Source organism: Poecilia reticulata, chromosome 11, assembly GCF_904066995.2.
Source record: "Poecilia reticulata chromosome 11, P_reticulata-male-v2, whole genome shotgun sequence".
Lineage (NCBI taxonomy): Eukaryota > Metazoa > Chordata > Actinopteri > Cyprinodontiformes > Poeciliidae > Poecilia > Poecilia reticulata.
This window is the reverse complement of record NC_088840.1, coordinates 18,870,785-18,894,995: the sequence shown is the minus strand read 5'-3', so window position 1 is coordinate 18,894,995 and position 24,211 is coordinate 18,870,785. Positions and strand designations below refer to the sequence as shown.

Genomic DNA, 24,211 nt, shown 5'->3' with positions numbered 1-24,211 from the left:
TCAGAGGGTGACATTATACATGGAGTGGTAGCTGGATATTTAAACACATACAGAATATGCAAGTATGTGTTTTGCACTGACTTCAATGTGGTATTATTGAAGTAGTCAAACTGAAACTTAGTGCAGATATTCTATCCTTAAATGGACAATCTTCCAATAGTCTTTTTTTCTGTATTTAGGTTTAATAGGGGAAAAAAAAATAATGGTTATATTTTCCAGCTGACTATATTTGCTTCTTTAAGAATCTTGTTTTCAGACCAAATACAGACTGATGAGAGGCTGAAGGAGCCACATAAAAAGCAGCGGTCTAGAAGGAGCAATCGGAGAGAAAAAATACAAACAATCCCAGACTGACATTTATTTTTCTCCATCCGTATCTGACCTCTGAGAATCCTTACCAGGTCAAAACATAACCATTCAGCACATGGAGGCTTAAATAAACTTCACAATATTCTTGTTTGCTATCCGTCTCCGCAAATATTTTCTTTGGATTTACATGATTACACTCTGATTAACTTTGAGCCAACTGCTGCTGTGAAACGGATGCAGAGCCGTAAATGCGCATTTTACCTCCTGTGGAAAGCAAATGACAGGAAATGAGAGTTGATCGGACTAACAGACACTATTGTTAGGCTTTGCTAAAGAGTAACACCTCTTTCAGGAAAAAAAGGCGCTGAAAATACACAGTCTTTTTACCCTGGTTTCCTTTATGCTTGGACGAACAAGAAGAGGCATACAATCAGACTACTAGAGAAGGCAAGCTAACATTTACACAGGGGTACCTCAGCATGAAAGGAAGGTCTGAACAGCCATCTACCCCAAACCAAAAAAAAAATCTGATGCCTGGATTAAATCTAAAGCTTCAATCAATATGAGCCACATTTCATTTTGGTGTCTTTATTACCACCTAATCCATTTGCTGCAATGCTAAATATTCCCTCTTTGGATGTTGAAATTGTAAAAATGTCAAGAAATCAGGAAGAGACTTGTTCCGATCCACACCGTTTCCAGGACAAATCAATGTTCCTAAACAGTTTATTTTGACTCTCTCCTTAATCTAGGATCTAAAGTTCACCACTGCAACATCAGACAAGAAATCGATATCATAAATAAGCTAAATAAACCCGTTTTAATGTTGATGCCGATTGTCTAAACAGAATTTTTTTGGCAAAGTGTGGGATCCGTTTTAATTAGATGTGCATTACGAAAAAGTCGTTTCTGGCTGGGAAGGGATTGAAAGTGCATGTTTAACATTTCCACCAGAAGAAATGCTGGGACGAACAAGCATCTAATCAGTTCTGCTTCTTCTTTCACCAGGTGGACCCCCAGGTTTTTACTTTAGATCAAAACCTAAAAATGTCCCATATTCCTTAATTTGCTTCCACAGGTAAAATGTACATCTGCTTCACAGCAGAGAAAGTTTCACTGATTCATGGTCACATTTTCAGCCAACAAATCAACCTTTCAAATCAAACACAAAATTCTGATCAGTGCCAATATTGGTAATGGTGAGTTGTGAAGTTACCATTGCAAAAGTCACAAACGTTCCCTTCAATAACTAAGTTTTTCTATTTTGTTTTATTTACTGTCGTTCTTTGCATACAAATACAGGAAGTACATTGTGTACCAACACAAAGCTGCCTTCATAAAAATGAATATAACTAGTTAATGAACCATTTTAAGAGGATATAAACATTAAAATGGAAAGGTCAGAAAGCCATGCCTTGTAAAACTGACTTATCAGTGTGTGCAGAATTGTTCATAAATGCTATCAAATGATTTGTTAAATATTTGCTCAGTTAATATCCAATAATATTAATTATTTATAAAGGTCTTATGAAGATATTCTTATTGCAAATTGGTGCAATAAGAACAAAAGTTTCAAATTACCCCTCTTACCGTTAAAAAAACACTCCTTCTGATAAACTTTCTAGAAATGCTATGAAGTGATCGTTTACATAACCATTAACTTAATACTGCCTGATCTTAATTTGCAGTCAGATAACAGATAGTCAAACTGATTTAAAGGAAATAGGAAAGTAAATCACAGCACTGCAAAGTGTAATATGCAGCAATTCATCAACATAACAGTATAATGCAGACAGGTCGGTAATGACTGTCGCTAAACTGTGATAACACCTGCTCATCCAACAGGGCAGCAGGGTTACATCCAAGTGAATCTCACCTCCAGGCAAATGCTTTCACCCTGACATTTCAGGATTCTTCATATGTACGCTTTTATACACCCACCTCGATGCCTCGGTCGCCCTGTCTGGATGCCTTGTTTTATCACTGTCTCCTTTTTGTCTCTCCGTCTTTTTGTCCCTTTATGACTGCCCCACACACTCCTTTCTTTCATCATTCTATAAACTTCAGGTATGATGGATGCCTCTGACTGCTAGAGGCCTCTGAGTCCAGCACACTAAATCCTAAGTGGAGCGCTGCACCATTACAACACCTACACGACACAGAAATAGCCGCCCAGGATTACTCGATAAGAAGAGGTGAGATTGAACCATTGTGCAGGAAAACTTTCATATACAGTAAAGTACAAGAGTCCTGAATCATCCCTGCATTCTTTAGAGTTTTCCTGATATCACCCAGACATTCTTGAAGATTCTCAAAGTAATCTCCAGCAAGTTTATTTCAAATACGTTTTACTTTTCTTCTAATTTTCTGTTATTCTCTTTTTTCAATCCAGGACCTGATCACTTTTAGTTCATAGATATTGTGATTATGATTAGTAATCATGCCTTTGCTGTAAAGCTAGTTTTATAGCAAGCTGGGGAAATTGGTGGGTAAATGGAGTTGGATGATTTCTAGTTCAAACGGCCCTTAAAAGTGTTACAAAAATAAGATTTTCCTCTGATCAGCGAAAACACCAAAACCAAGATGCTTTTATTCTTGAAAATGGCAGTCTGATAAAAATAAAATTAAAGGCCTTGGCCATTGTAATCACATTACATTAGGAGGAAAAATGGGCAAATAGTGAAATCCTGAAATCCCAACTGTGACGTAGTGGCTGCATCATACTGTGGTGATATTTTGCTGCGGGAGTTACAGTATTGGTGCTGTTCACACATTGTACTGTAATAAGCTTGTAGAAGGATGCCCAAAATGTTTGACCCATGTCAGATTGTTTAAAGGAAAAGCTACCAAATGTATGTTATCTCTAATTGTTCTACCATTTATCAAAACGATACATTAGAAATCCTAGCAGCACTGTAAAGGAAAACATCTGATTTAATGTAAAAAGGTGAGAAAACAAAGATTTATGTAACAGTTATGGGCTATAAAGCTAACTGCGGCTACAAAAGCAGCATCAGAAGATGGTTCTTGAAGGAGCCTGAGGTGTGAATGAAGGCACAAGCAATGTTTTAGTTTTGGTGGTTATGTATTGGTGATTTGCGGGGAAAAAAAAACAAAAAAACAATTACAAATACACAATGAAGGACAACTTAATTCCAAATAAATCAATTCAAAGATCAGAGTTCTTGTCCTTTTCTTAGCTCGCCATCGTTTTCAAAGAGGATCTGAGGATCTTATGAAAAAAAAACGACCTAAAAGGCCAAAAAAAAAACATTAAGTGTTTCATCAAACAATAAGTACGTGCAAACACACAAATGCAATAAATATCAAATTCAAATGCAATTATTAAATATCTAATAATTAAACATTTAGTCAGGTTAAATTAACCATACTTAAAAATAAACAAAAAGAATATCATATTTCAAACTAATCAATTTAAGATTAAAGTTGAAATCAAAGTTCACTTTCAAAATATCAAGAGAAAATAAATAAACTCAAAATACTCAAGCAGTGTGAGGAAAAGAAAATCAATTAAATAAATATACTGCGCAATATCAATTTAAATTTAGCTACATCCCATTTTAAATCAATTTCATTACAAAAGTAACAAAATTGGAAAAGAAATCTTGCACAAAACCAACAATCATGTTACCTTTGAGCAGAGAGTGGGCCGTATTAGACTGCGATCAGCTGTGATAATCCCGGTGACGGCCCAGGTAACAACCACCAACAGTTCAATAGTTGCAGAGACTTGGGTGAATTTCCAGGATGAAATTATCAGCAAGACGCCAACAACCAGCCACAATCACAGTGGGACAGGTGATGTTGTTCAAACTGCGCTGGAGGCGGGGCTTTAAATAAGTTGAAGAGTTTGGGGGAAGACAGGAAGTGGGCTCGCAAAAATAAAAGTCTTGATTAATTGACTAATTGCGGGTTACATTTATATGACTTTTGGTATGGTGTAGATGTTGGCTTTATATTCAGATCCCTTTAAGGCAGACTTGCCACAGTTATTCCTTGTTGCTTATTCCACACTTCCACCTCGAAGAAAGCCGATACCAGCTTCAAACGTACACATCTGTCAAGCATCATGAACTGTACCAAGAGTCTGAAGTGTGGGGCGAAGGCAAAACACTCATTTCTGTGGATCCTACATGAAAAGGTCCAAAACTGCTCTTGAAAAGATCATTTTTAAGAATATAAAGGGAATATGAAGTGAAGGGTGTCTGTCAGTTTCTCTTAGAGCACAGAGCAGAAACCTCAGACACAGATCAAAATGCCGACATATGAAAGACTCGAGGTTGAAAACTCCATTACAGTTACTGCTTTTTTTTTTTTTTACCCCCCCCATTTATGCTTGAAACTTTTATTTTGTTGTTCTGTTGGTTTCATCTGGTCCCATTGTGCCTGGAAATAAAGAAATAAGGAAAGAGACGAAAAAGCTGCAACCGAGTCTGTGAATGCGGCCATCTTCCAATAACAACACTTCTTGATAAAAGTCTATTTTCTCTGCACAGTGTCTCCATGAGATGTTATCATTTTTCTTTAAATTCAATAAACTCCTCTCTCTCTCTGCTCAAAAGAAAAGTCTACAGTTTTGAGAAGAGCGTGTTTTCCCATATCGGGGAGGATTCTGCAATATGACTTGCTAAAACGCTGAGGGTGTAGGGATGCAGTATTGAAATAAGAGTGATTAAACAATGTACTTGTTTGCCTTATTGCCAAAAACAATAATATCATAAGTTATACATTTCCCTTGTAAAAGAACTGGATTAAGCTTTTAAAAATCATGCATTTTTAGTTTGGGTTTTTTTTGTAAAGTGAACACTCATAGATTACCTTTTTTCTTCACAGTAGCTCAAGCTTTGGGCGACACTTTTCCCTGCAATGCTTAAGAACATGAAACATCAAATGTTAAGGATCAACTCAAATTTTGTAGCTTTTATAGCATGTAGTCTACTGAGGAGAGATTCAGTACTTTCATCAGTTATAAGAGCAAACCACTTCAGTTCAGTGTTTACACTTCTTTTTAATCAGTATACATTGTTAAACGAACAACTTGCACATCACAAGCAAGGCACTGAATGCTTAATGATTGTATAATGTCTCTTAACTCACACTAAAATCTTTAGCACCACTATCTCTCTATCTCACTCATCCAACAAACGATGGAAAGGGCAAAAGGGGGTGTGATGAAAAAGAAAAAAAAAAACAAAAAAACAGAGGAATCCCGCCACTCTGCACCCCAGCAGAGCATAACAGGATACACATGTAGAGTCATGACCACATTCCAGCTACTCTCTAGACCGCTGACACAGGGACATGTCAGAACTGTAGTTCTCAGCCCCCTGAGAAAACCAGACAGCTATACTGCCACTGTTTTAAAAGCACTGCACTGTGACATCAGTGCACCACCACCTGTCAGATAAATGTGTCCTTTTTCTTCCATTGTCGTCTTTTTTTTTATCTCTGATTTATGCTTTTTTTTTTTTTTACAAAATAAAAAAAACTACTTTGAGTATCATAGTATGATTCTCCCATTGCTTTTCTTTTTGTAAATTTAAACTGCAAATAAAGTAATCAAAGATATTAATCAGTGTGATTAAACACTACATCTTGATGCAGTCACTGTATGATCGGTGTTGGGGTTTAGTCAGTAATGCAGGCAATTAGTCAAACTCATTTCCAGTGAAAGTTTCTGTTTCTTGCAGATTGTGTGGTTCTATTGTCTCATCAGACTCGTGATTGTGTCCACACAACATAACCCCTTACATCTTCTCCCACTTTAACGAAAAATATTAATTAGACAGTACATGTTTGGCATCAAAACAAGCAGTGTTTGGTCCATCGCGCCAAGCCGGAGTGGGCTGCCTCTGAACCACAGATACAAGCATGTCAGACCACTTTCGAAGGCCGTCTCTTTGCCGTCTGCAAACCGTAATGCATCGAGTTCCTTCATACCAGTATTTATGGGAGTCCAGGCATGATTGCTCAAGACAAATGTTAGGTCCCGAGAGTTGCAGCAAAAAGTGAAAATAAACAAAAACAAGAATAAGCCATTACAACAGCTTATTTTTTTTTGGTTTTTGTAATTTCCAAAAAAGGCGCCTGTTAAACAGGCTCATAGAAAACTAAGAACTTGGATCTCTAACTACAAACTCCATCCCAAACCATCAACCATCAACTCCAAAAAGTCACTAAAAGTTGTAAAAAGTACACACATACCCCATACATACGTGTGAACCTTGCAAATACCACTTGAATATTTGGGTTTTTGGTAATTAAGTTAATTAGGCGAAAGCAGTTGTGAATGCCTGGCAGTTACGTGCTGCAAAGTAATCATTTTCTGCTTACTGGTATTCATCTGTAGTCAAATATTGCCCTGTGTCTGGTGATCATGTGAAAACATGCCTTTATAAACAGCTGAGCACATCATTAGCGTCTCAAACTGGTTTAAAACTGGATTACTGATTTTGAAATTTAAAGAACAAACCCTAGACAGGGTACAAATATATTTCTGGGATACAACTGGTTTAAATTTTATTAACCAACTGCAAAAATTGCACTTTTAATTCTGATGCTAATTTTAGCTGTAGTTATGGCCTAAGGGATATTTTATTCTAGGTGCACTGGCACAGAGTAGAAAAGAAAATAGAATGTCAACTAATGAATATTGCTTTCTTTACAATTCAGCAAAATTTGTCAAACACTGAAGTGCTTACAAACATTCAGCAAATAGATAAACTAACAGTAAATCAGGAAAAAGAAGGGAGGGTACACCCAGGACTACAGAGTTTCTAAAGCTACCGAGTCAGCTTGAGAAACTTCATGATTTATGCCCGTCAGGGCGATCAATTTCTACTTCTGTCAGTTAAAAAAAATAGCAACTGCCTCCGAAACCACACCACAAATCTTCCTTCAGTTATTAGGATCTAAGGAAACTATCATTTAAGGTTTTGGTTTATGGTCGGTGGTCAAACTTTTTCACTGGTAAGATGCATTTAGCTGCATTGCACAACACAAATCCTCTTACTGCAGCATGCTGTCCTCTGGGGCTGAGAGAGGGCTTGCAGCAACTGCAGATGGAGGATCACAGTTTCTATCTGCTCCACACCCCGTTTTACATAGGCTCTCAATCTGTAGTCCTCATGTATGCTGGAATTACACAAATACAGAGCAGAAACATGCATGGGCCATTCTCGTTTCTGTGCATTTAGTGTACTTGCGGCTATAAATCTTTTCCCTCGATGCTCTGTTAGTCAAAATTGTAATCATGACACCAGTGTCATGCATTAGAGCATGCCCGGATCCCCTCTCTTGAACCCTGCCCATCAGAGAGATAAATGAGTTTGATTTCTTTTGACACTTTGAGTATGGATATGAAATTGCAGGCTAAGATGACAAGTTAACGACAGCAAAGGCAAGAAAGAATATGCTGGGAACAAAAAGAGCCAAAAGCAAGATCCAAAAACAAGACCCTTGCTGTCAGTTTTGTCTAACTGAAGTCAACGTGGAATGACATAAAAAAAAAATACATCAAGCAAGTACTTTTTATGACATGTATTATGAATACTATTAATTTGCATCCTAAACTTTTTGACATTGTGTCACATTATGGCCACAAATTTATTTTTTGTGACATACCAACTACATGTCATGCATAATTGTACTATGAGAGAATACATAAGTTTCCACTTTTTTCCAAAGAAATATGGAAAAACATGGTGCCCATTTGTGGTCAGATGGCCTTCCTCTAAACTTTGTAAAACAACCTTTTTGCACAGCTGCAAGTCTTTTGGAGCACCTATAGAGGCTGCATTTACTTCCTTTTTTTTTTTTGCAAAGCTTAGTGGGATTGAATTGAGGGGGTCTGTGAACGGACATCCATTTTGAAGTCTCACCGCAGGTTCTCAATTGGGTTTAGGTTAGATTTCCAAATGTGAACACATGAATTTAGTTTCATGTAAACGGTTTCATTGAAGCTCTGGCTGTATGCACAGAACTCTGGAAGACCTGACATAGAAAAACATGAGGAAAAAAAAGATAAGAAGAAGCTCAGCCTTGTAAATGGTTTTGCAGGGGAACTTTGGACATTTTCCAATTTTAGGAGATTTATAAAGATTTACAAAGACGTAGTATGACACATAAATTTTTCGCATTGTGAACAAATTGTACATGGTCTGGATAATGTAACGATTAACCCTCGAAAATTAAAAATACTTTTTACATGCTTGTTTTTACTTTACTTTTTGATTAATCTTGTACAGTGAATTGGAATCAGAGAGATCTTGTTCAGTCAAGATTTTTTTTTTAAATTTTATTTAATTCTTATCGCCAGCTGTGCTTGCTGAAGAAAAGCATTGCTAATAATTGCTAATAATCCAGCCAAAAGATTTTTTTTTCCTCTGCAGCTCCTCCAGAGTCACCACAGACCACATGGCTGCTTTCTAATTAAAGTTAGTTTTGCCCATCCTCTCAGATTAAGTGGGCAGTCATGACTTGGTAGGATGCAGATGTGATACTCTATTTTTGGATGGTTGATGAAACGGTGCACTCCTGATTTTCATCATGCTGTTGACTCATTAATGTTCTCTAACACACATCTAAAGCCTTCCTAGAAGGGGGTAGAGTTATGGGGGATATTTAACGTTTAATACGTTTTAGATTTTAGAATCACAGATCATTTTCCTTTATAATTTGATACCATTTTATTTTGGTCTCATGTAAAACACCCAAAATAATATAATAAAGGTTTTGGCTATAATATAAAACGTTTTTTTTGTTGTTTTTTTTCCCCCGATGCAAGACATGCTGACATGCAGGATGCAAAAAACACTTTTCATACAACTTTACACTGTGCATGTCACATATGCCCTCTACAAAAACCTTAAACAGTTTCAATATGAGCAATAACAGCAGCATTTCATAAAGAAATCACTACTCCCTATCCAGATTAGCAGACTAGAAGCGGCCTTAACTGTACCGCAAAGGGAAAGTTCAGTACTGTATAAAATTTATTCACAATGTATGTGAATAAATTTTAAAAAAATTTGTTTTTCTTGAAAATCATAGAATTCCCACAATTTTTCCACTGGGTGGGTTACATTATAGCCCAACAGAAGGAGAAGGAAATAAACACAATTTAAGAGAAGAAGAAGAAGAGCTATAATGGATAAAGTGGAACACATTAACCTCCCATTTAGTTATGAAGCCTCCTACTGGTTGAGCAGGACAACTAAAGACGACAGGGGTGCTTAATGTGACTTTCATTAATGATGAGCTACAGGCTAGAAGCTGAAGGCAGGCCATGCACAAATTGAAAAGTGGTGAAGCATATCTGTGTCGGAAGCCCGGTTTCCAGGCCCTGCAGTCTGACTGATTGAATTCCTGCCTTACCCATGGAAGGAATTCCTAAGCTTCACTTATTCCCTTTTAAGGAGGGTTCAGCTGGTTGGGTATTGTCTCTGCAAGTAAGATTTACAGGAGGCTCATAATAAAAGTTATTTTATTTTACATTACAAAATTTTAATTGCTGTGTTTCAATTAAAATTCAGTTACAATATCAAAACTCCCAAACTGGGAATTATTTGTAGCCCTAAATTATTGTTTACACTGAAAGGGGGGATATTTTGAATCTTCAAATGTCCAATTATTATTTTAAGGAATGCATTTCATAAATTCAATTCATTCACCCTATTGCTCTATCCACTACTCCCTTCACCTATCCATCAATTAATCTATACGCCGATTGATTCGTCCATCATCATCCATTTTTCCACCCAATTGATCCTTCCATCTGCCCCCTTTCTCCATTCATTCATCTTTCCATTTACCCATCGATGTGGAAATTCAAGTGTCTAACCATCTCGGTAAAGAGAGCGCTCAAGAACTGCACAACACAAGAATGGGCACCAACTGGAGTATTTGAGGTTGGATTTTCTCTAGTTAGAGGAAGAAATTAACGACACTGAAGGCTCTTCAACGTGGAGGGCCTCGTCAGGCTGCAGTCAAACATGAGCACTCTGGCCGAAGGGTTTGCCGGCTGCTGCAGAACCGTCTACAATTACTGACATCGATAGGGATGTCACTGGAGGGTTAGGAAACAACGTTGTTGACAAGCAATATCAGACCTAGCAACACGAAGGCAGGGCCAAACAACTCCTGTTCCCAGTCACTTCCATTATCAGGACACACGGGCTTTACTAATGCCTGAAAATAAACAATACACAAGCACCCACTGTAATTAAGCCCTTGAGCAGCACTGCTTAGTGCTTCAGCATATCTGCGTTGGATGCCTGTGAACAGCCTGATTGGATTAATCAGCAGTCTTAATTTTCCATTTCCTCCCAGAGGGTTCTACAAGACTACTGGCCAAATCCAGTGGCCCAAACTCTTCACTGCAGGCTTGCATCCACAAGAGAAAGAGTAAGGATAAAATTTTGGATGGATGTCAGTTCACAACGTTATACTTGCAAAACTTGGTTTTTTATATTTCACAATAATTTTCATTACTTTGACCTATTTTTGTTTTATTCTTCAGTAAAAAAGAAACAAAAAAAAAATTCCTGAGATGACGTTACATAAGGATATTTTTGTCAGAACTGCATAATAATCTCAAGCTGCATAATGTCCATATGCATATAAATGTGTAGCAGTATTTGATTGGATGTTTCATACTAAATATATGAACAAAATAACTAAACGCCGGCATTTAATAATTAGTTCTCCAGTAATCGCATATATGCTCCAAGCAAAACCAAAAACAAGTCACCAGAGGTCGATGTGAAAAAAGTAACAGAAAACCCACCAGTTTCTGAGAAAATAGGAACAAAAGAAAATGGGGACAACATTTGACAAAACTCCAAGCTTTAAATAATGAGTTTTGAGGTTTTAAAATGGAAATTTTCTGTTTGAATTCAGCAAGTTTACAGAGTAAATCAGAGCTAGCAGACGTTTGAGTTTCAGCTCAAATGATTAAGATACCGGTTTTGTTTGGCTCTTCCACTTGCTTTTGTTATTGGTTTCAGCCAGTACATGTTTGGAAGGCACACATGGCTGCTTAACCAGGTACTTCATGCTATTTAAAAGAAAGAACCTGACCAGGTTTCTATCGCTCAAAGAAGGTGGATCAAGGTGAAAGTGTTGTTCAAGAAATGAACTGTGGATGTTATAGTGCATATTTATTACTTTGGTATGATTCTTGCTCGTTATCGTGATGGAAGCTTATTTAGTTCCTGGGCGCTTTCAGGAAAAGCCTGGTAGCAGTAGTGGATTCTCATCAATGAAATAATAACTTATTATGAAAAAAAAATTAAAAACAGAACTTTTTCTCATGTAAAGCTGTAATCTTATCCTTCATACAGCAGCTACCAGGTTCCAAGATGCCATATTTGTTACATTAATGTCAGGACCGAGGCTTGGCGATGCATTGGGTCTTTCCACTGCTTGGCTATCACGGAAAGGATCCCTCCACTGTTCTCCACATTCCCCAGCCTCATCACTAAATCTGCTCATGTTAGATTTTATTGTGGTCAACAACAAGCATGCACACACAAAAAAAGCAGCCAAGATTTTGAGTTCTCTATGCACGATGTTTTCTGCACCCACCTAGATATGGAAAGTGTGTTCTGCACCAGCAAGTCCACCATCCTGCCATGCTACTAAAACAACTATTCAAAATATGGACACTTCTCTTTTAGAGTAAGGCTGAAACTGGTATTGAAGATGCAGAAACCTCATATTTACAAGGAAATTGAGCATATCAAAGGAAATATTCTAGGATATATTGCATATTTTTAAATATAGATAGTAGTTTGATGACACGCTGAGCACAGATAAAAACAATAGTACCAACAATGTCATAGAAATCCAACATTTGAATGTTTTTTGAGATGCTGTGTATCACAATGTCATCTCGATTCATTATGAAAGGCACCCAAGTCAGTACATGATATAAAAGAATGGATATTTTGCGTTACCGTTGTTATTTTGCCTTTTAAGCAAATGAAAATAGGTGCCTTGATGTAAGAGAAGTTGTTGTTTACATATATGGAAAGCTTCCTCCCTCAAACATTAAGAAACCAGCAGACCATAGCATCTCATAAATTGTAATTAGTTTGAAGTTTGTGAATTAAAGTGGCATCTTAACCTCTCCACCCTAAAATGCAGAAACAAACAGAAAAGCCAGTAACTTTCACTTTTGTGAAACCTAAATGCCTTTGGAAATGATGTTTATGACGGCACATGTACTCAAAGCACGGGACTGGATTATGTTCCTGTGGCTTCTCCATCTAAACAGTCTCACATTTGACCTAATGGCTTAAACAGGTTCTCATTCATCTGTTGACTCTCCCAAGGTGTCCACAGACTCCCAGCAGAGGATATGAATAAGCTTTGCACTGTGTCGAATACTGTGTGGGTTTGAGTGTTTATGCTAAAGGTCAGGTCCTTTTCGCACCATAGTGAAGGAGGAATGTGATAATAATACAAATGCCCCTGAAGGTCTACGCTGACCATACCAATGGTGCGCATTTCTCCTTCAGGTGTTAGAAAAAGAGCAGAAAGTATAGAAACTGAGTGGGAGGAATAGAGCGTTTTATTTTCTACTGTAGAGCATGAAAACCGGGGGAAAAAAGCATTTTGAGACCGATAGGATTTCTTCTCAGTGGAAAGCCGTTATGACGATGGAATATACCGCATACCTGGTCTATGTGTATTAAAGGTTTCCACCTCCGCATAAAATCCACACACCCAATGTGCATATTTGTCTGACTGAATACAGCTAAAGACATCAGACAGGTCCTTCCCCTCTCCGTCTCTGGCAGAGATGGTGTCGATAACGCAGGACGTTAAAGCTCTGCCGCTTGTGGAGAGGTCTCATCTCCAGCCCCAGGTAGAGTTACTGCACACTTCTAAGATTGAAGGCGAATCACAGAAACCGCTGGAGGCCAAGTTGCTTTCTGCAGCCGTACTGGTGTTATGAACTTTTATGCACACAGGCACAGGGGAAAAGGGAAAGAAATAGCAGTAAGAGCATGAGGGCAGTAAAATGGAAAAAAAAGATAAGAATAAGGAGTTTTGAGGTGAGAGAGTGAGAAGAGGACAATCATTTTATCTGTCATAATAAACACAAAAACGATGGGACTTCATGGCGATGTCTCCTAAAAGGAGAGCGGTTGCAAACAGGGCATCGTAAAGAAAAAAAGTCTTATAGAAAACACACAGGCAAAAGGGTAACTGTATCACATTTATCAAAAGGTTCAGGTTGGATTCCAAGCCAAACAAGTCTCTATTCCTTCCTTCCTCGCTTGCTTCCTACCAGACAGACAGCAGTGCACACACACTCCATCTCTTGATTCCTGGACTTACATCCTGCTGGCCCCCATTGCTCTCTACAAATCTCTGACAGAGAGAGAGAGAAAACACAAAAAAAAACACAGCCAGATGTAATTCCAGTGCTCGTTATTCTTCATTATAAAAGAGAAAAGCACCCAAGGCTAGATCATTTTTGCCGTTAACTAAAGTTTCAGAGACAATTAGTTCAGGTTGTTAAAATTAATCATTGTTACGGCCATAATCTCGAGGCCAGTATGAGCCCGGGCATTTATGGTTTGTTTATTTGAAAGCCTCCCATGGATATCGACCTGGCACAGTTGTAAACAGCAGGATAAGGCTTTCTAAGATCGTTGTGTGGATTTACTTCCTTCGCAAGGATGAACCATCCAATTGTGACCTAGATTAGAGGTGCAAAGTGGGAAAACACATGCTCTCTCTCTCACTTTCTAATGATTACAAAAGATTTATCTGAACAAACCTCAAATCATTTTGCACAGAATCTTACAAGTCTGCGCTATGGACGTAATAGCGAAGAATTGCCTTGCTATTAAGCTCTCATACCAGGATTTCTGTGTTCTTCCTGCTTGTTGTTATCCCATTAATGACTGTCAACATCAGAAAGAAAAGGATCTGAGAAGAAACTTAATTATGCTAATCTTGGTACTGAATAAAACATGCTTCAAATGGACACATGCTGCCTATGCATTCTCGTTTCCATCCCATCTTAATTTGTTAAATGCATTTTTCTGCTACACGTTGTGTGCAGCTGGATCCTTTATCCAGCTTAAATTAATTGGCAAACTTTCTTTGTATAATAGGTCTCCTGTTGTGCCTCTTTGCAGAACCGAGAAATTAATAGTCATGGCCACACTGTGTGAAGACTATAAACATCCTTGACCTAATTAACAGAAACGTATACATACATTCCATTGCTTTCGTATTTCAAACGCACCAGCGAGACGGTGCAGAATGGGTTCAACTTATCCGCATTTTGTCACATCACCACAGAGTTCAATGTAATATATTGGGATTTTATACCAAAAGAGGTAGATCTAAATTTTTCCACAAAAGGAAAAGCATACATGCATACAAGATAAAAATCTAAAAAGTGTGGTGTGCATTTGTATTCAGCTCCCCCTCTGTCAGTACTTTACGTTAATCTGCATATACAGCTGCAAGTTTTATTGTCTTTCAAGTGAAGCCAGGTGGTACACCATGCTCATAATACACTGTGGGAAACCCTATGTTTGTTCATTAATGTTCTCTAACAAAGGTCTCAACAAAACGTATTTAGGCAAAGACTGAACTGAAAACTGGGAAGACTTTACTGAACAGGTGACAGTTGTTTGCAATGGATTTTATTTGGGAGCATAAGAGTAATAAAGGCTGGATAAAATGCTTGGATCTCGTTATCTTTGGACCGAAAGAGGAACGCTCAACAGTCGGCACACAGCTTGAACTATTGCAGCTAGAAACTTGTGGTTAGGAACAAAATCTACAAAGTTGGTCTCCTTCACCTAAAGAACATTTTTGGAATTAAAAGCTTAATGTTCCTACAAGCTCTTGAGAAACTCATCCATTCACTTGTCTTTAGTTGCACCGAGTACTCTAGCATCATTTTTACTGACATCTGCTGCTGCTTGCATCCTCACTAAAACTAAGAAAATGGAGCACATCACCCCACTTCTACATTCCTTACATTGGCTCCCTGTAGGTCACAGAATAAACTAAAATATTCTTATTGGTTTATAAATCGATGAAAGGCTTTGCACCAAAACACATTAAGGACCTGGGTTTGTTGCACCAACCTTCCACACCTCTCAGGTCTTCCGGTTCAAATTTGCTCTGCATTCCCAGAGACAAAAATCAAACATAAAGAAGCAGCATTCAGTTTTTTATGATATTCTACTCTGGAACAAACCTCCAGAAAACTGCAAAACTGCATAAACACGGAGTTTCTATAAATCAAAATTAAAAACCCATTTGCTTAGAGTTGTCTTTGATTAAAAACTGAAAAATAGATCATTATTGTCTGGTTTATAACTTTTCACTACTTCCCTTTAGGCTGTCATTTTTTTGTTTTTGTTAATTATGTTATGCTTTTATAATGTAAAGCTCTCTGAACAGCCTTGTTACTGAATTGTGATGTACAAATAAGCTTGACAATACAAAATAAATTACTTTTTAATTTTTATTTGTAAAAACTATGTCCCTCCCCATCCAAAGCACAAATATAAGCTACTTTTTATTGATTCAACATTTTCAATAAAACTGACCTTAGTTGTAATATGATAAAAAACAGAAATATTCAAGTTATAGAATACCTTTGCAATGCCCTCTAAACCAAAGTTGTGCTAGTCTGTTTATGGTCGGTGATTTGCATTAAACTTCATCCTGGTTTAAAGAGACAAATTTCACCTGAGAGGCATGAGGGCTATATTGCAATATATATTGAAACAAAAATAATAATTGCACGAATGAACACAAAAACTTTGTAGAAGGGGGTGAGCCCTCTTAGGAGTCTTTTCCCTGTAAAATACCTCACATCATTTACTGAGAGCATTTGCAGCAGACAGACTCATTTAGAATGGATGTGCTTCAGGCAGCTATAAGGAATTCAATTATTGCTCACCAAAAAGTATCTATATGGAAATTTTTCTTTGCCTAATGTATGGGTCTGCTGAATTGTTACATGATAATTCAGGTGTAATTAATGGTTTCTCTGTAATAGGAAGATTATTGCAGAAGCAGGCAATAAATACATACGAATACTTAGCCAAGTATTTGAATAATTAACAGCCATCTGGGTAAACATGTCACATCTCCCCGAGCCTTTAAGAGGCGCAACACTACATTCATGTTTTCTTTTGAAAGGCTCCAAGGGATGTGAAAACTGCAGGTAGATTAAATTACAAGCACTATTCACTGGCACCGAGTTTAATAACATAAAAAAAGATATTTTTCAATTTACACTATTGAAGATGTTCATGAATTTAAAATGACGAGGAACTTTGATTTCCTGGATAAACATCGATTGCCATTTAAATTCATGTCAACACCAATTACTTTAAATATTAATTATGGGTAGCTTAGCAGCCTGGCTTTCCTACAGTGCACTCTTAATTTCTCCAACAGGTTGTTAGTCCCTCTTCAAGGCAGAATAACACTGCAACACATCCGACAATCTTCCAAAACACATATGGTCTGGTTTTGGAGAAGTCACAAGTGCAGAATGGGTTCAACTTATCCGCATTTTGTCACCTCACCACATTCACCACCACGGGGGAACTCTGATGCTCGGAAGCATCAGAGTTCCCCCGATGCTTCCGAGCATGCACAATGGCTCCGCGAAGAGATTGCAGTGCACATTGTTCATTATTCAGTTTGCAGCATATCTGGGTGCTGCATGGTCTTCCATGCAGCAGTGGTAGCTTATCACCTGTGGCCTGTGCACACTGTGGTTGATTGGATATCAGAGAGTTTAAAGGAAGACTGTCTACACTGGCTATATGCCAAGGTAACAACCTCATCACACCCAAAATGGGCTGGCAGTCCTCCAAGTGATTTATTGCAATGCCCTTGGTGGCGCGGCTCCTAAGTACATTCCTTCCCACCGCTGCTAGAGGTGAGACCAAAATAAGCTCACAAAGCGGATAAAAACCAAACAATTTACAAACTTCACACCAATAAATACAGTGCTATGATAAGGCACTTTGTGTACAGATATTCATATGTGCAGGGTTCCCTCTTGACCAGCGCTCCCAGAAAGAAGAAAGACACACATCACTAATTGGACAAATGTGCAAATGAGAAAGTGAAAGAAATTTGTTTTCCAAAGCACATTTAAAATACAAAGAAATGTCCTGGCATAATATTTAGTGATGAGGAAGATGGATGATTAGAAGATAAAAGCACAAACAGTGCCTTGTATGCTTCAAGTTACCAATTTACCCATTTTATTCCAGTTGCTGATGCTGTAGGGTCGTTTGTGTTCAACTTCTGGTGACAAACCTTAGATTGTGGCTTCGACAAGTCTGTTATTAATTGATCCTAGTTGTTGTTGGGTTATGACTGAATTTCAGAAATGAAACTTTTGAAAAAGATTAACAATGTACATTAGGTCCTATTTTAGGTTTCAGGATTAATAAGATTAATAAATAATATAGTTATATCCGAGTCTTTTCATTCTTGACCACAAATACAACAGAAAAATGTCCCATAAAAAGAGCCAAATTCCCAATTGATGTGCTCTCAGCCAACTTAAAACCATAAAGAGCAACCAATCAATATTGAATTAAATTATATTTTAACCCTTTGCACAATGTTGCATCGTGGAACATGGCCCTGGTTTTGCAACAGAAGGGCAGACAGTTGTCTGTATTTCTCCTGTAGACGACACCAGTACAAAGGCTGCAGTTAATTCTTATTTAAATGAAGGTCCGTGTAATTAATTTATCCTTTTTAAAGTGTAAAAGCTGCTGTTTCGACTTCCTTTTTTTTTTTTTTTTTTAGACATTTACTCTGTGAGACGCAGTTTCTTTACACTTAGATAAACGGTCCAGAAGACCTGCATAAACCTCAGGTTAAAAAAAAAACATTGGCAAAAGAAATAAAGTGGCGCTGTGCCCAATAAGAGCCATTAGGTAGGATAGCATGCTTGGCTGTGCATAGCACTATGTCACGACCTCAGCCCCATCTGCCTCCCAATCTTTATTTTCTCATACCGCTGAAAGGCTTTTGAAAATATTAATCGTCTGTTTTAATCTACAACAAGGCTGAAACTGATGGTGGAGATGCAGAAACTATTGTTGCATGCAGTATCGCAAACGTCCAAAGATTGAAGACAGAACTGTAGCATGATAGCTGGAAAGTGTGCCTTCATGCCAGAATCCAGTTTTCAAATTTGAACTTTCAATTTTAGACATCCTGGAGGTCAAAATGTGGTCCTAATTTTACAAGAAAGTGTCCCTGCGCAGTTATTTTACCAGTTTAACTGGTAAACACTGGTGACTGACTGGTTCCACACATTACAAGTAGAACCCCAAATTATATTATGCATTTACTTTAAGTCAATCTATTCCATGAGAGAATCACATCATGCAGCTCAAAATCATAAACCAATTTTGCCATTAAAGGTGAAAGTCAAAAGGAAAAGTGACTTAGAAGGCTTGTTTCTCTTTTGATTCTCCATTGTCTCCACTTTGCCATTTAGCTCACCCCCCCACCACTCCATCAGTTTTCTTTCTCCATCTGTTATTAGCAGTTCTTTAATAATGAACCCTGCAGGCATCCTCTTCATTAGGCAGACAGGGGGAGAGAGGCCAGTGAGACAGGCTGACCCTGCTATGCTCTTCTCATCGGGGATCTGGCACAGGAATTTTAATAGGAGTGTAGCGCAAGCAGGCAGGTCAGTCCTCGAGACACAGTGCGCATGCCAATCTCAGCTGACCAACTGGCGTGAACACAGCAAGTGTGCTGTGCCGCTAGCCTGACAGTCTGTAACGAGCCTGGAGAAGAGGAAGGCGGATGAGGAAAGGATGATGGCAAGTTGGAAGGCTGTGCTAAAAGGATCAAGAGGGACAACAATGAGACACTGAGCAGCAATTCAGGTGAAGGTAGGGCGAGGGTGACAAGAGCCTGCTGGAAAACTGACAATGCTTCCAGGGTTTACCATGCTAAGGGGGTGGTAATAGTTCCTGCCATTTACTTTTGATTTATGTCTAATATTACACATAATGTGTGGAATATACTAAAATATGTGTTGAACACAGGTGCAGCTATCAAGCTTGTTAACTAAATGCTATCGTTTAATTTGCCCATAGGGCAAAAAAAAAAAATGGTTTGACGGACATAATGTAGCCATGTAAATGTAGGCGATATTAAAAACCCATCCTAATCATCTGTCTTTGAGTCGCATTTTATATCATCCTTTTAAAGAAATCCCCTGCCCTCCCAGGCACAGGTGATTTGTTGTATGTTCACCAATGGACCAGCAGATTTTCTTTTTTAGATTCTCCCCTGCCACAGTAATTGCCATGTCGACCTTGATGCAGATAGGATAAATGAAACATATCCTCTGTCAAGACTCTGCCATTAGTGGCCCTGCAGAATTACCTCATTTCCTCAGTGATCTCCGTAAACATTTCTGATTCTGTGCATGCCCGCGCATTCTCCGAGAACCATCAGAGAGAGCCATCGCATGGCTCTCTAATTTCAGTTTATAGCTCATGCATTTTATTATTACTGATACATTTGATTTCATTATATTTTGGTCACTAATGTAGCCGTAGTGTTATTCGTTTTATTCTGCTCTGTATTTTAGCAATACTCTGCCTCCAAAAAAAATGTAACAGTGGTGAGACCCAACACTCAAAGACATTCTTCGCCGCAGTTATGGCTGTTTACTTTAGGGATCAGTTTCTGTTTTCCAGCTGCACAAGTTTTCATTTCGCAATTTCCTTTAATCTTTTACAAAACAGGAAGAACTAAACATCAAAGAAACCACATTCCACATTTCTGCCTTGGCGCCACTGAAGCCAAAATTTTCTTAGCAGAATAATAAAATTTAAAAAAAAAATTCAGATAATGCCAATAAATCTGCAGAATGACAAATAATAATACACAAACCCAGGAAGGGCTAATAAAAATAAATTACATCTTTACAAACGGATTCTGCGTTTCATTATAGAGCATTGACTGTAGTTTTCATAACAGAATATGGACCGAGTCGAGTTCTGGTAATTTATTTCTACATGCTTCAGTTTTTAGCACTGACAGCAGCTATATTTCACAGTGGATCACACTGTAAATCCATAAATACATCACTTGTAATTGTCCACAGCCCATCAAGTGCCACAATCACAATCCGCTTTGTCATGTGTGGAGGGCAGACACTTTAATGAAGAGCACGAGGCAGGGCCTTCATATTGTTCTCATTTCTTGGCCTGTCGGCTTTCCAAATTAAGAATGATGCTCCTATTTGTCTTGTAGTTTATTTGTTGCAAAATGCTTGATTTAGCTCAAACTAACACAGTGTGTGCAGCTCCTCCCACGAGTCCCGAGGCAGTGATAAGAGGTGCTTTTGAAATAAAGAAATAAGAGCGAGGTGGGCAGAATGAGAAAAACACTGAACAATGTCCTTTCTTTGGTATTTGACTTGAAAGTAATGGAATTGCACACTCTCTTTTAGAATGACTGAACAACAAATTTCTAAAAGAACAATATTCAAATGGATACATCATTACCTGTCCTGCTTCATACATTACAGATGAATTTCGAACAGGTCTGGTGACCAAAACTAACAAACTGGACATTAACTGTCTGTAACATAAACTGGACGCTTATGTTACGGCCCTGGGCCTTATGAGCTGGGCTGCAGCCGTTTTTGGTGTCTGCCCTGGTGCTCCTCCTCTTTACAGGTCTGTTAATTCAGAGCTCAGAAAATGTAAAGCTGTCCGTCTCCACCTACATGGCGTCCACTCTGCCTCAGCTTTCCTCCTCATGCACATTTGAGTTTGTCTTTCTTTTTGCACCTCAACATTTCTATGTGCACACATGCAACACATCCAAGCATTTGGGTTACACCACTGATACCATTGCAGTTTATGTTAATTACTTCTCCTGCACCTTTACTACAGCTTGGTCTCCCGTTTTTATTATGACCTTGAACCAGTCATAACAGCTTCTATGGCCCTCACAAATGATTGATTTGGTAATTTGAAACTAAAACTAAAGTTTTTTTGTACCATACTTTAATGTGGGAATTTGGTTAACTGTTCTGTATGAACCAAAGAACATGTACAGCTCTGGAAAAAAATAAGAACCCACTGCCCTGAACCCCACTGAAAACCTCATGGTAATTCTACCAAATATTGATTCCTGAACTCTTTCCAAGTTAAAACATTAGTGTTGGTGTTTCTAAATGAATATGAACTTTTCTTTGTGTTATTTGAGGTCTGAAAGCACTGCATATTTTTTGTTATTTTGACCATTTTTCATTTTCTGCTAATAAATACTAAATGTTTGCTTGGAATTTCGTAGACATGTTAGTAGTTCATAGAATAAAAGAACAATGTTCATTTTACTCAAACATAAACCTATAACAAGTAAAATCAGAGAAACTGATCATTTTAAGTGGTCTCTTAATTTTTTCCAGAGCTGTATGTATATATGTGTGTGTGTGTACACAAGTTGAAGTGTCATCCAGGTCTCATATCTGTTCTGATGCATTAGATTACCCCATCACAGGTTCCTCGTCCAGCGAGGCCATCGGCCTGACACTAATCCTCCTTTGATGAGTCAAGCTTCACAGGAAAAGCACTGACATTTCGCACTAAGGCATCTCCCTTTTCTCCTGCCACGCACGGACGGAACTCGGCTCCGCTGAGATGCTCTTTCATCCCGACCTTGGTGAGATGAGGGTCTGGACTCGGATGACTGGTGGATTATATGGGATCTCACAGGAGACCGAGATACTGCTTTTTGAGACAAAAACTCAGGAGGTGTATGGCCCCAGGAGCAGGCCAAGACACAGAAGGAGGAATGATCTGCGGCTCGTCGGTCAAGTCAGAACAAAAGGCAAACTACAGCATGATATGTGAAGTACTTTTGACGTTCTGCTCGTTTTGTTGTATTTATGTTGCTAAATATTTTCGAATTGATCAGTGTTTATCCTGTTTTGTGGTTAGTATTGTTTGCAAAACGTTTCTGTGGTGATTACTTGAAGAAAATGTTAAATGAGTACTAACCACTCAAAACATTTCCTGATGCATCTTGACTGAAAACAAGAATGTCTATACCAAAACGATATGGAAATCAGGATAACTTGGCTTGAACAAATCAAGAGGAGGGTTTGTATTAACATTTAAGGCATATTGGGGAGGAGCATTTAATATTGTTATGCTGGAAAATAAAATTTCCATCAAATAAAACTAAACAAAAAGGTTGAAATATCCAATCATCATAATTTATGATCATTTGATTTCCACAAAGCCTGAAGTTTGTTGCTAAAAACCAAAATGTTCCTCCATTCACATCACAAAGTTCCAGTTATAGAAGCAAAAGTCTAATTTAATGTCTCTGTGTTTATTCTACAGGGATTGTGCCAATAAGTTTTGTATTAACAATTGAGTGAAAAGCAAATTTCCTCACTTATTAAATGAAGTCAAACTAAAGGCTATATTTATATGACAGAGTTACTTTAAAGCTTTTACACACATTTACCAGGGGGTGCTAAAAAATGTGGACAGGACTGAATATGCATCAAATTAATCAGTTTGTTTGAAACCCACACAATGGGATGAGAATATTGTTAGTGATAAATAAGAGGATCTATTTTTAGCCAAATCTGATCTAAATTGGAAAAAACACATTCATATCCAGTGGATTATAGACCTGCATTTACATCCTGCTGATCACTTAGAAACCACTAAAAGCCAGTTTCCTGTTTACAGCTTTCAGGGCTGTTATCAGTATCCCATCATCTCTGCTGTGAAAAACGTGAGAATTATTAATTCAATATAAAAAGACTGATAAATCTTTGTTGACGTCTCGTTTTCCACGTTGTGTTTTTAAGGGGGGCGGGGGGACACATACATTTTGCCCCCTTTAATCCTGCATAAAACCAGGAACTGAAACTGTGCTAACCATTTTACACAAAGCACCACTGCTGTGGATACTGAAACACTGGGTGCAAACCCCTTTTGCTTTCAAAGCACAGGATCAATATTGCCTATATACAGGTTTCAGAGACACGTCAGTTTTATGAACTAAAACCTCCGCTGTTGCTTAGGCCTCCTCTACACTAACTTTGAACTGCAGACTTGACTGATTCAAGTAATAATAAAATCCTAACAGCTGGCCTTCTGAGCTAGTATTGATTTTCCTCAGCAGTGACAGATCAAGAGGTACATTTATGATCAGACAGGGTGCAGGAAATTATACCATAGCACAAACCCACCATTGATTGGAAAGCACAGTGTGAACTCTTAAAAATGCTAACCTTTGTGTGCACAGTTCTGCAATCCTGGGTGGAGAGCAAAAAAAAAAGAACGAAGGGAAGGAAGGAAAAGAGCGTTGAATTGAATTTAACGTGAAACAAAAATAAAAGTCCACGAGGCTCAGCCCTTCAAATAATGGGGAGTAAAATTAAATTATGCTCACTTCATACTGAGGCACTGATTCAGCCCGATATTTTTTGACATAATCATCATCTCTGGTCACCATCTACATAGCTGTTAGTTGTGCTTACTAACGACCTGAGGGCGCTGAGAGGGACGTCCTGCGCAGAGACTGATGCACAACATCTGCATGCAGCTGTAAACATGCCAACAAGGACATTACTAAGAGACAGAGATGAGTGGAAGCACATGCAGCAGGTAACATTGGAAAAAGCTGAAACTCAAAAACGAAGATGTTTTGTATATTCCGAATAAGGCTATAAGCATTCTATACTTTATTTTATTTGCAATACACTATATGCAATGTAGCTTTCATAAATGGCATTTAGAATATCTAACAAAAGGACACCTTTTAATCAAACACTTTCAGAAAATAACCACTGACTAGC

The 24,211-nt window shown here is 38.1% G+C and overlaps 1 protein-coding gene across 3 annotated transcripts in view; it reads right to left on the bottom strand.

Moving 5' to 3' along the window:
- The window catches only part of rbms3 (RNA binding motif, single stranded interacting protein), a 339,603-nt gene that overhangs the window by 275,117 nt on the left and 40,275 nt on the right, over positions 1-24,211 (bottom strand). The gene's annotated exons all lie outside the window — the stretch shown is intronic.